This window comes from Oryzias latipes, chromosome 3 (genome assembly GCF_053564925.1).
Source record: "Oryzias latipes strain Hd-rR chromosome 3, Olatipes_Hd-rR_3.1".
Lineage (NCBI taxonomy): Eukaryota > Metazoa > Chordata > Actinopteri > Beloniformes > Adrianichthyidae > Oryzias > Oryzias latipes.
The window spans coordinates 10,359,257-10,364,797 of NC_136239.1; the positions used below are offsets into that span (position 1 = coordinate 10,359,257).

A 5,541-nucleotide genomic window follows, 5' to 3' on the forward strand; every position below is an offset into this window, starting at 1 on the left:
AGGTCATGCATTGTCCGATTGAACCGCTCACACTGCCCATTTCCCTGGGGGTGGTATGGTGTAGTCCGGGATTTCTGCACTCCGTACAGGTTACACAGCTGACCGACAACAGCATTTTCAAAGCTGCGTCCTTGGTCGGAGTGGAGGCGAGCGGGAACACCAAAACGGAAAATCCACTCCCTAACAAGGGCGCTGGCCACCGTTGCGGCTTTCTGGTCTCTGGTAGGCACCGCCTGTGTGAATTTAGAAAACACATCAGTCATTATCAAGACATGCTCTCTCCCGTCAGTAGCTGGCTCCAGAAGGGTAAAGTCCACTGCTAATATTTGGTTTGGGCGGGAAGCCAACAAATGCCCCATGGGTGCACTGAGCTTGGGCTGAGAGGTCTTTGCCAGGATACATCGCGTATACATCTTTGCACCATTGTTTAATGTCATCGCTCATTCCTGGCCAATAACATCTCTGCCTTATTAGATCAGTGGTGCGTTCAATCCCCTGGTGGCCATGGTCATCATGCAGCTGCTGCAGGACTTCTTCTTTGAGGCACATAGGCAACAGCAGCTGTAGGACCTCCTCCCCTCCATCCGGCCGCTGTACCTTGCGAAAGATCAAACCATCCTTACTTGTGATCTTGTCCCACTGCCGTAACAGTACTCAAACCGGTCCTGACAGTTTGTCCCGAGCACTGAAACTTGGGGCTTCCTGTGCTTTCTAGAATTGAAGAAAGGCACTAATAGTTGGGTCTGCTTCCTGTAACAATTTGAGATCGTTTACAGTATACGAGGGAAAAGCAGAGACGGCATACTGGGTAACCTGCGGCTCCTGTCGAACAGCTTGGTGTATAGCAACCGGAATGGCTACTCCTTCCAACATTGACCCAGTGCTCATCCTTGTCATTGCTGTGGGTGGCTGCCTGGACAATGCATCTGCATTTGTGTTAGCCCGCCCTGGTCGATATCTTATGTCATAGCTGAATGCCGACAGCTCAGCCACCCAACGATGCTCAGTTGCCCCCAGCTTGGCTGTTTCCAAATGACTTAATGGATTGTTATCAGTCCACACGGTGCAATGTTGGCCCCACAAATACTCCCGAAATTTTTCAGTCATAGCCCACTTCATTCCAAGAAACTTTAGTTTCATGGAACTATAGTTTTTCTCTGCTGGGCTGAGGCTTCGACTGGCATAGGCGATGGGTCTAACCCTGCCATCCTGCTCTTGAGACAAAACTGCTCCAAGGCCTGCATGGCTTGCATCCACTTCCAAAATAAACGGGAGGTTAAAATTGGCAAATGCCAGAGTGGGTGAACTCACCAGTCTCCTCCTAAGCTCATTGAAAGCTGCCTCACATGCATTGCTCCAGTGGCTCTCCAGGGGTGGTTCTTTTCCTTTTCTGCCTGCCAATTCAGCAACCAGGCGATGTAATGGCGCAGCCAGCTTTGAAAACCCCTCCACGAACCGCCTGTAATAACTGGCAAATCCAAGGAAGGACCGAAGCTCAGAGACAGTTGTGGGGTGTGGCCAATTGGCCACAGCTGACACCTTGGATGGATCTGTAGATACCCCTTCACGGGAGACCAGATGGCCAAGGTAATTGACTTCCTTCCTGAAAAAACAACACTTTTCCAGCTTAACTTTTAGTCCTTCTCTGTGCAGTCGACTCAGCACCCGATCCAGACGATTTAAGTGGTCCTCCACACTGGAAGAGAACACAATAATATCATCCAGATATAGTAGGAGGGATTGACAATGTTCTGCCCCAAACATCCTCTCCATCAACCGCTGAAAAGTAGCTGGCGCGTTGCACAGACCAAAGGGCATCCGGTTAAACTCAAATAGCCCAAATGGTGTGCAGAAAGCAGTCTTTGGGCGATCTCTCTCATTCACCGACACTTGGTTATAGCCGCTAGCCAGGTCGAGTGTGGAAAACCATTTGGCCCCACAAAGGGCATCCAAAGACTCCTCAATGCGGGGAAGAGGGAAGGCATCTTTCCTAGTCTTGCGGTTAAGCTGCCGGTAATCGACGCTCATTCGGAGGGAACCATCCTTCTTTCGCACCAGCACAACAGGAGAGGCATAAGGGGTACTACTCTCCCTGATAACCTGACTATCCAACAGCTGTCTCAAGTGGGCCTTCACCGCCTCATAATCAGAGGGGGGCAACCGCCTATACCGCTGTCTAACAGGCTTGTCATCGAGCAAAGGGATTTCATGTGAAATCAGGTTAGTGCAGCCGAGATCACTTTCAGACGCAGAGAAAACTGACTCATGCCTCAACAGAAATGTCCTCACTTGTTCCTGTTCGGTTTCCGATAGCTCAGACAGATCAATGTTCTGCAACTGTTCGCCAACACTACTAACGTGACCCTCGTGGACCTTGATAGAGGCTGTAACCCCAGACTCCTCTGGAATCTCACAAATCCCTGAAGGGAGCCCTTGAACTGTGGCTTGGACCAGATTACCCACAATGCTGGGGGGGTACAGTTTTGTCTGCGTGAGCGCTACATTCACAACTGGAATAAAGGCTGTGCCATTCTCTACACGGACCAAACAAGGTGAAACCAAAAGGCCATCCGGTAACGGGCTACTAGCTGGCTCCAGCAGAACAGACGAGACATTGCCAAAGTGTGGTGCGCAAGTGGCTGCTACCAACTTAACTGTACCTCCCGGTATTAAAATAGGTCTGCGGCTTCTGACCTTGGCCAGGCCTGTTCTGACTGGATGACGCCGGGATTGATGACAAAACTGTAGCGCCTGTTGCCATGGAGGTGAAGCATGCACTAAGGGTGGGAGATCAAACAAAGAAGGCCCATGCTGACAAAATAGCACATCATAGCACTGATTGATTACATTCATCCCTAAAACACCAGGCACCGCAGGACGAGGCTGGCCTGGGGGGGGGATCTTTGACCACTAGCCACCCTCGCTGCGGAATTACTTTTCCCAGCACCTCAACCGTGAACTCTGCGTAGCCTGTGTAGGGAATGTCCAAACCATTGGCCGCACGTAGGTGCAACCAATGACAGCGCTGAAGGTCATCCTTAAAATGCTCCAAGAAAAAGCTCTCCACCATTGTAGACACCATTGAACCTGTGTCTAACAGACAGTTCACAATTACCCCTCCCACTCTAACAGCTACCTTAGGGCACTGTGCAACAAGGGAGGTCAAGTTAGGGTCAACTGAATTCTCACTGTTAGAGCCAGTAAGGTCCCCTTCCAACGTGTGGCTCAGCATGCTGGAGGGAACTAGTTTCCCACAACCTGGGAATTAAGAACACTATCCGCCTGTTGGGGGGATGGGGTAGAAGGGCTCCGAGTGCGAACGCGTTCATTATCACATTCTTTTGCATAATGACCCACTTGCTGGCATCGCCTACAAATGATGGCTGCACAGTTTGGCCGAGTTTGCCGCGGTGCTCTCTGTAATGTAGCCATAGCATCAGTCAGTTTATTAATCTGCTCCTGTTGCTTTAAGATTAGAGCACGCAACTCCACCAGTTTAGGGCCAATGACACCAACTGAGGGAGGAGGGGCGTCAGGCTTCACATTTGAACCTTGCATAGCACAAATAGAAGGGACTGGATAAAGGCCACCACGACGATCCTCCCCTGGTCTACCTTCACGTTCCCACTGAATTGCTGTAGTCCGTGCCTCCCACATAGACATTTGCGGGGTTAAACGCACCAGCCTTTTTAACTCCCTACGAAGGTCTGGATCCAGGACATGTTCAATAAACTGGTCGCGCAAGAGTTTGTCTGATTGAGGCACAGACTCAGGGGAGGTCTGCTTAATCTTGTCCATGACTGAGAGCAGGGCATGAGAATACTCTTGGAGGGATTCACCCTCCTGTTGTGTTCTGGAGAAAAATTTCTCTTGCAAGGCTACATAAGAACTTGAACACCCATACAGCGCCTTCAGAATATTGATAATCTTTTCTGGGTCTTCCCTCTCACATCTCGGCTTATATCGTATCTCCTCTTTAGCCTCATTCTCTAAATGGTCAAAGATGAAAAATGCTTTATCAAGAGCACCTAGGCATCTAGCACGTACACAAGCTTCAACTTCCTCCACCCAGTCATCGATACCCACCCCCACACGCCCTCGGAACACTGGACACTTTCACTCCCTGGGGAGGTACATCAATCTGTCCAACAAAGCCGGGCTTGGTGGGTCCACAAAGTCTCTGGGATTAGCTGGGCCGGCTGAAGCTTGGTGCTGTAGCAGCCGATCATTGGCCTCCTGAAGCTGGCGAACCTGGTCTCTTAACTGCTCCACTTCATCTGACATCGCTGAGATGGAGTCTCTCTGAAGCGCTGGGCTGGCAATGTAGCACCCTCGTTATTCAAGTCCCACAGTGTGCCCACTGCTGTTTTGCTTTTAAAACAAACAAACTAAAAAGACATTTAAAAAAACAAAAATCCAGATCCAAGCCTTAAATTCAGTAGAGGAATCCAATCCTGCAGACAACGCCACTTTGTGACCCAACGCCCTCTTACATGTGCACCCCAAATGGAGACTGGATTTCATAAAGGTTAAGAATATACAATTTATTAAAAACTTGACACAAATTCCATAAAAGAGAAAGTTAAAATAGACTCGGACAGTTGGACCGCACTCCAACACTGCATGAGGGCGGCTGCCTCCAGGATTGCCTCAGCCCCACTGCACTGGCGGGTAGCCACAAACACCACCAAGGGGGATCTCTGATCCAACTCTCACCAGGAGTACCTGCTCAGGACCCAAATGCACACAAAAACAAAACACACCACAACCCAAACAGTGATTAAAAGAAAATACAAAACAGAAAAGGTGCACCTGAGCAGGTCACCACTAATTTATGGGCTGAAAACAGGGGGGTCCCCCTTACACAATACTAAATATGGCACCCACCAGCTACCATAAGGATAAAAGGAGGAGGCAGCCACCTTCAGTCAGGTCCAGACACCAAGATACTAAAAATTAGCACAAAACAGTTTAAAAATGGATAAAAGCAAGGGTCTCAAGTTTGATTAAAACATTAAAAACAATGACTAAAAACACTAAGCAAAACAGCAGTGGCAACTCTGCTGGAGAAATAAAAATAAGTTAGTTCTCCCCTGGGACAAACACATGTTTTGCAAACCCTTATTTTACCTCTCATGCCCCAGGGTCAGAACTCATGCCACCACCTGTTAATATAAATAGAGTTTAAAATCTTGCAAACTCAAATGCTTAAAAACTTTAAAAGGACTCAAATGATTAAAAGCTTTAGTAAAAAAGGTCCACATGTCAAGCTCACCCACCAAGGCCAAACCAGGAAACCAGCACCTAGATGGAACTCCCACTGCTGCTATTTATCAGCCTTGTGAGCCAACAGCTCAACAGACAGGTGCTGGCCATGAATGTTCATCTATGGAACACCATGAGGGACAAACTACCACCCACAGCCCTGTCTGTCACAGTTACATAAAATTTTTGATTAATATTGGAGCTACCCTTCCGAACAGTTTTGAGTCAGATGGCATCTTAGACAAGGAAAAAAAAGACGTACATGGATATAGTCGT

General features: G+C 48.7%; 1 long non-coding RNA gene across 1 annotated transcript; it reads right to left on the reverse strand.

Annotated features, from left to right (window-relative positions):
- Positions 1 to 4,529: 4,529 nt before the first annotated feature.
- Positions 4,530 to 5,294, reverse strand: LOC144991094 (uncharacterized). Its single transcript, XR_013654998.1, has 3 exons — positions 5,280 to 5,294; positions 5,131 to 5,165; positions 4,530 to 4,949 (listed from the first exon to the last, which is right to left on the reverse strand). It is a non-coding gene; the product is annotated as an uncharacterized LOC144991094 (long non-coding RNA).
- Between the last annotated feature and the right edge of the window lie 247 nt (positions 5,295 to 5,541).